At 46.2% G+C, this 7500-nt stretch overlaps 1 non-coding gene across 1 annotated transcript; it reads left to right on the plus strand.

Moving 5' to 3' along the window:
* Positions 1 to 5592: 5592 nt before the first annotated feature.
* LOC120845576 lies at positions 5593 to 7408 on the plus strand. The gene has a single exon (XR_005716778.1). It is a non-coding gene; the product is annotated as a small subunit ribosomal RNA (ribosomal RNA).
* Positions 7409 to 7500: the final 92 nt, after the last annotated feature.

The following is a 7500-nucleotide window of genomic DNA, read 5'->3' on the forward strand; positions in this document are numbered from 1 at the left end:
GGAGTGATAGTTCTTGGTTCTTGGTGAGCTCGGACGCTTTCCAACGCGTTAAGATTCTGGAGTGCAAACTTGTAAGAAACCTTTGCAACCGTGAGTAGTATGCAGTCGGCGCTGCTTGCACGCGATGTATTTTCGACGTGTTTTGTCCGTCTTATTGCCCGCGTGCGTTGGCGTACCTGGTTTCTGAAAGTGTGCGCGTCTCCCACGTGCATCTTAAACCATGCGTGTTCATTGCATGTTTTCGCTTGAGGAGATATCCATTTCCACCAGTGAGTAGTGTTCATTCGCCGCCGCTTCATCGCGATGTGCTTTTGACGTCTTTTTGCTTCTCTGTGCCGCCCGCCCTCCGTGCTTTCCGAAGGTGAGCGCATGGTTTCGCTTTGCAGTGCGCGCTCTGCAGCGTGGTGTTGTGGCGTGGTTCCGGTGAAAGTGCCTGTGGGTGACCTCGCGTGCGTCCGTAATTCCCTGCCTTCGGCCTACTCAGCGTGGACGTCATTTCTGTCCTGTGACCTGCTGCTCAGTGCTCAGTGCTCAGTGCTGTGCTTGTGCAAGGCCTCTGGTGTGGGTGCCGTGTCCTACGTTCTACTTGTGCCCCTTATTAATTCATTAATATGTGTCGTGTGTGTGTGTGCTATTTGAGCAGTTTCCGTTCTTGTGCCGTCCGTCCAGTGAAAGGATATTTATTTTTTTTATTAAGTTACGGCGCTTGTTTTCGTGCAGCTCTACGTGGTCGTGTCCTCGTACGCAGTGGTGTGTTTGTGGAAAGTCTGTCGTTGTGTTGTGTTGTGCAGTGCAGTGCAGTGCAGTGCAGTGCAGTGCTGTGCGTGCGCCAAAGCCTCTGGATAAAAGAAAAAAAAAATATATATATATATATATAAATACACATTTTTGTTTTCTAATTTTTTTTTTTAATTAATTTTACATGTGGTAAGTATGCATGACTTATACCATCCTTTGTATTGATTTATTTGGTTCGTGTCTTTTTTTTCCACATTATTAGCCTTCTTGTTCTCCTCCTCCTCCTCCTGCTTATCATTATTGTAGAAATGTTTTCCTTTTTCTTTTTTTCCTCTTTCTTTCTAAGCTTTTAGTTTCCACCAGAGTGTCGAACCGAATTTTTTATTGGTTTGCTTCGATTTGCGGGAGCACAAAAGTAATGTAGGACATTAAAATAGCACAACAAATAGAAGAACAAGAGGTATACAGGACAGGCGCTGATGTTGAACTAGTTTCATTCAGGAAAAGTGAACATGTATATACACACGACAGGCAAAGCAGCACATATTCTTAAGGGTAGAAGATATTTGAGCTGGGATGCTGGTGTCTCCCAGCACGATCAAACCATCCGGGGCTATTGCCGCCTTCTCGGCTGCCCTCGGCACTTATCGTGAATAAAAGCTATATATGTATGTTTACTTTTCCTGGATAAAACTAGTTGAAAGTGAGTGCCTGTCCTGTATACTCCTTGTCCTCGTCTTTTTTGCGCTATTTTATATATTTTACTAAGATGAACCAACAGCGTACCGTATTAAAAAAAAAAAAGAAGAAGCTAAAGTGATATTATATTTACCTGGTGCTTCTTTTCGTAATAGGCACTATTTCAAGAGTGCAAACGGGTATGTTTCCATTCATTTGTAGGGTTCGCTTATTTTCAGGTGCCGAGAAATAAATTGCTTTATTTAAATTTGATGGAGCAGTAAATGACAAGCTACATACATATCTGTCTTTCCTTGTTTTTTTTTTGTGTTATATTTTAGCCTGAATTTAAAAGTTATCAGTCTGTTGGGTCGCCTAAAATACAGGTGATTGGCATTTGAGGTTTTTTTTCTTTACAAGATAATGGTTGATTCAATTTAGCAAGTAAGCATCAATTGTGCTACTTTTTTTTTTCCTTCATCTTAAATAGAGCTAAGCAATCAACTCGACATGACGGCTACTTAATTTGTCGCTTTCTTACCGCCTGTTTTCCGAAACTGTGTGCGTTCTTTTCGTCGTCATCGACTTTGGGCTGCCGCTCCAAGTCCATAGAGCCTTCTTTTTTTTTTCAGCTATCCCTGCCGTACACCCTTGTACTTCTATTCATCGTCAGACTAATAGACAGTTATATTTTCTTCCGTACAGTTCCAAGTTGGCGGGTCAGTTTCGGTTCGGCTGAAACTAACTCCTCGGTTCCGGTTTTTCGTTCGCTTCGGTTTTCGGTTCGACACTCTGGTCTTCACCGTGCATGGCACCCCCCCCCCCCCTTCCTTCCTTCCTTCCTTCCCTCCCTCCCTCCCTCCCTCCCTCTCTCCCCTCTTCTCCTCCCTGCAAGAATACAAACTGTCGTTTCGAAATGTTTTCTTACTTGAACTGTGAAGGTTTTTGAGCGCACAATTCTAGAGTGGAACTTCCCTTCTGACATTGCAATAAAGTTTCCTGCACAAGGAAGAAAAACCTGCCATTTGACCTCCCTTGTGTGTGCAAAGTGTCAATGTTCCTATATTATGCTTGAACATGGTCTTTTTGTCTTCCTATTTGTCGCAGAAATCATGTATGTATATATATATATACCAATATCGCACTTTATGGATTAATCTTGCACGACCTGTGAAAATCACGTATCTCTGGCTTTCCTCACGTTCGATTTTCGAGCAATTTATGAAGCTAGCTTGGGGAGATTGATTTCGCTCGCACACAATTCGAGGCGCGAGGACGGGCATGTACGAACGCCTACGTAGTCGGGACGGTAAACAAAACTTACACAAATTAAAATCCTGCGCAGATAATAAAAGAAAGAGCAACAAAAAAGTATGGGCGTCTTTCTTTACTAATTTCTTTTTTTTTTTATTTTTTAGGATTGTAAGCGGACGGGCTTCTTAAACGATACCAAAAAGCGAGACACAATTTGACAAACGGGTCACGTCACAAGAAAGAAAATCCCACATCCTCAAGCGTGTAAAAAATGCACGCAATATCTACAGTACTGGAATTTGAAGCGCTGCCAATCTCGCGTGCACTAGCCCAAATCGCCTTGCTCCCGCTCACGTCAAAGCGACACAGACCTCGTCGGAAAGGTACGCTTTCTGACGCGGTCAACCGGTAAAAACACTATATATTGTAAAATTCTGTACTTTGGACGTGATTAATTCAGACTGCTTTGCGGCTAACTAAGCGCGCGTTCTTTCCCAATGAAACGAAAGAGCGAGATTAGAAATAGAGGAAATAATTCCCGTGAAAAGAAAGAAATTCGTCTCTTATTGAGCTTGGCAGTAAAGCACGCGACATCTCCAGTATTCCGTTTGAAAGCGCTGCCCGTCGCAAGTGCAGTAGTGTACATTGTTCGGCTCTCCCCCAGTTGAAAGCGCCAGAAAGCCCGTGTCGCCTCGCGACACGGGTAACCGCTAGAAAACACGCACATTTTAAAGTCGCGTGTTTTGCACTTGATTCCTCGGAAGTACTTTGTGGGAGACGAAGCGGGCGTTCCATGCCAAGGACACGGAAGAGAGAGATTAGAAATAGAGCGAACAATTCGCGTGAAAAGAATAATATTTGTCTCCTATCAAACTTGCCAGAAAAGTAAGCGAGATTTCCAGTATTCCGTTTGAAAGCGCTGCCCGTCGCAAGTGCAGTAGTGTACAGTGTTCGGCTCTCTCCCAGTTGAAAGCGCCAGAAAGCACGTGTCGCCTCGCGACACGGGTAACCGCTAGAAAACACGCACATTTTAAAGTCGCGTGATTTGCACTTGATTCCTCGGAAGTACTTTGTGGGAGACGAAGCGGGCGTTCCATGCCAAGGACACGGAAGAGAGAGATTAGAAATAGAGCGAACAATTCGCGTGAAAAGAATAATATTTGTCTCCTATCAAACTTGCCAGAAAAGTAAGCGAGATTTCCAGTATTCCGTTTGAAAGCGCTGCCCGTCGCAAGTGCAGTAGGGTAAATTGTTCGGCTCTCGCCCAGTTGAAAGCGCCAGAAAGCCCGTGTCGCCTGGCGACACGGGTAACCGCTAGAAAACACGCACATTTTAAAGTCGCGTGATTTGCACTTGATTCCTCGGAAGTACTTTGTGGGAGACGAAGCGGGCGTTCCATGCCAAGGACACGGAAGAGAGAGATTAGAAATAGAGCGAACAATTCGCGTGAAAAGAATAATATTTGTCTCCTATCAAACTTGCCAGAAGAGTAAGCGAGATTTCCAGTATTCCGTTTGAAAGCGCTGCCCGTCGCAAGTGCAGTAGGGTAAATTGTTCGGCTCTCGCCCAGTTGAAAGCGCCAGAAAGCCCGTGTCGCAAAGCGACACGGGTAACCGCTAGAAAACACGCATCTTTTTCTTTTGTTAATCCCGTGCTTCTCACTTCGTTCCTTGAGAGGACTTTGTTGGGAACTAAGTGGCGGGGCCTTCCAAACGAAACCAATGGTAGAAACAATGAAGTGAGCAAAGAAGAGTAGTGTAAAGAAAGAAAATTGCCTATTATGAAGCCTGCCGTAAACACGCGCGATACCGCGAGCATTCGGATTAAAAGCAGTGACAATCTCACTTACTATAGCGCTCATTGTTCGGCTCTGACACATTTCAAAACGCATGAAACGCCCCGTGTAAATATTGGTTTACTTTGTAATAACAAAGTCGATAAACTTTCTGTTGATCATGTTAACATGAACTGAAAGTCGAAAAGAAGTAATCAGAGTCAAGCAGGGGTCAGCACGTTTTTAATAAAAAGCGAGAAATAATTTTTTTTTATAGGGGTAGGATGTATGTACGTATGTATGTATACATAGAGGCAGACAGGAAAAAAGAACATTTATATATATATATATATACACACAAACATACATACATACATATATATATATATATATATATATATATATATAAGGAGAGAGAGAGGGGAAAAAATAAGAAAGAAAGTAGGACAAATAAATGATACTGAATAACGAGGAGCCACATAAGTGAGAGACAGTAAGTCAGTCAGTCAGTCACCGAAACTGATAACCACAAACTATGTACAGAATGCTCTCTAAGGATCTTCTTTATACTTATCGGTGCTATTATGTGGAGGTGGGGTCTGTCGAGCGTTCGATTGGTGCGAGCGGCGTCTGACGACGTCGCCGACGCCTTTCGTCGCCGTCTCGGCCGCTGCCTCCGCCGCATGGTCGTTACAGCAAGGTACCTGCGATCTCTGGCGTCTGCCGTTGGGGTCGGTTCTCGGGTGCACCTGTGTCTTGAAAACGAATGCGAGAGGAGGGTGTTTCGGAGCGTCCGCGCTAACCGAACGGTGTGAAATGACGAGTGCGTTCTGACCGAAGGCCGGGGTGCGTCCTCGCGTCCTCACGGGACCTGAAAGCTCGGCAACGCTGTGAAGGCGTCGTCAATGATTTTTTTGGCGTACGACTTTCTGTTGCTACGACGAGAAAGAAATTTATGCGCTTCTTGCCGCGTCGGTACCGACCTCGGTCGGGGATATTCCGGCTGCGCGCTCGAACGTGCTTCATTTCTTCTTGGATTTGGAAGTAATTCCTAAGCGTTGTGTGTGTTTGCGGTTCGTAAGGGGCGCCTGACGGTGGCCCCGCGTCCGCGCGTTGGTAGGGTTTTGGGCGACCCACCACGAAAAGATTACCTGGTTGATCCTGCCAGTAGTCATATGCTTGTCTCAAAGATTAAGCCATGCATGTCTAAGTACATGCCGAAACAAGGCGAAACCGCGAATGGCTCATTAAATCAGTTATGGTTCCTTAGATCGTTTCTTCCTACTTGGATAACTGTGGCAATTCTAGAGCTAATACATGCAGTGAGCCCGAAGCCCCTCGGGGCGACGGGTGCTTTTATTAGACCAAGATCAATCGGGCTTCGGTCCGTTTTGTGTGGTGACTCTGGATAACTTTGTGCTGATCGCACGGCCACGAGCCGGCGACGTTTCTTTCAAGTGTCTGCCTTATCAACTGTCGATGGTAGGTTATGCGCCTACCATGGTTGTTACGGGTAACGGAGAATCAGGGTTCGATTCCGGAGAGGGAGCCTGAGAAACGGCTACCACATCCAAGGAAGGCAGCAGGCGCGCAAATTACCTACTCCCGGCACGGGGAGGTAGTGACGAAAAATAACAATACGGGACTCTTTTGAGGCCCCGTAATTGAAATGAGTACACTCTAAATCCTTTAACGAGGATCCATTGGAGGGCAAGTCTGGTGCCAGCAGCCGCGGTAATTCCAGCTCCAATAGCGTATACTAAAGTTGCTGCGGTTAAAAAGCTCGTAGTTGGATCTCAGTTACAGGCGGGAAGTGCGTGGACACCACGTTACGGCCCGTGCGGAACATCATGCCTGTCGTGGCTTGGTTCCCTTCATCAGGTGCCTTGCTTTGGCCGGCGCATTTACTTTGAAAAAATTAGAGTGCTCAACGCAGGCGATTCGCCTGAATAACAGTGCATGGAATAATAGAACAAGATCCTGTTTCTGTTCTGTTGGTTTTTGGAATACAGGATAATGATTAAGAGGGACAGACGGGGGCATTCGTATTGCGGCGCTAGAGGTGAAATTCTTGGACCGTCGCAAGACGAACTACTGCGAAAGCATTTGCCAAGAATGTTTTCATTGATCAAGAACGAAAGTTAGAGGTTCGAAGGCGATCAGATACCGCCCTAGTTCTAACCATAAACGATGCCAACCAGCGATCCGTCTGAGTTACTCAAATGACTCGGCGGGCAGCTTCCGGGAAACCAAAGTATTTGGGTTCCGGGGGAAGTATGGTTGCAAAGCTGAAACTTAAAGGAATTGACGGAAGGGCACCACCAGGAGTGGAGCCTGCGGCTTAATTTGACTCAACACGGGAAAACTTACCCGGCCCGGACACTGGGAGGATTGACAGATTGAGAGCTCTTTCTTGATTCGGTGGATGGTGGTGCATGGCCGTTCTCAGTTGGTGGAGCGATTTGTCTGGTTAATTCCGATAACGAACGAGACTCTAGCCTATTAAATAGGTGCGTGGTTCTCTGCACCTTGCACCCTTCTTAGAGGGACAAGCGGCTCCTAGCCGCACGAAACAGAGCAATAACAGGTCTGTGATGCCCTTAGATGTCCGGGGCCGCACGCGCGCTACACTGAAGGAAGCAGCGTGTTTTTATCCCTGTCTGTAAAGACTGGGTAACCCGTGGAACCTCCTTCGTGATTGGGATAGGGGCTTGCAATTGTTCCCCTTGAACGAGGAATTCCCAGTAAGCGCGAGTCATAAGCTCGCGTTGATTACGTCCCTGCCCTTTGTACACACCGCCCGTCGCTACTACCGATTGAATGATTTAGTGAGGTCTTCGGACCGATACCCGGAGCGGCCTTTCGGTTGCGCCGGTGTGTTGGAAAGATGACCAAACTTGATCATTTAGAGGAAGTAGAAGTCGTAACAAGGTTTCCGTAGGTGAACCTGCGGAAGGATCATTACCGGATGTTATTTGGCATCGTTTTGTCTTCTTCCTCTTGTACGGGGAATGGACTCGATGTGCGAATTTATCTGGCGCCGATCCCGACCAAGC

Source organism: Ixodes scapularis, unplaced genomic scaffold, assembly GCF_016920785.2.
Source record: "Ixodes scapularis isolate PalLabHiFi unplaced genomic scaffold, ASM1692078v2 ptg001158l_1___fragment_3__unscaffolded, whole genome shotgun sequence".
In the NCBI taxonomy this organism is placed as follows: Eukaryota; Metazoa; Arthropoda; class Arachnida; order Ixodida; family Ixodidae; genus Ixodes; species Ixodes scapularis.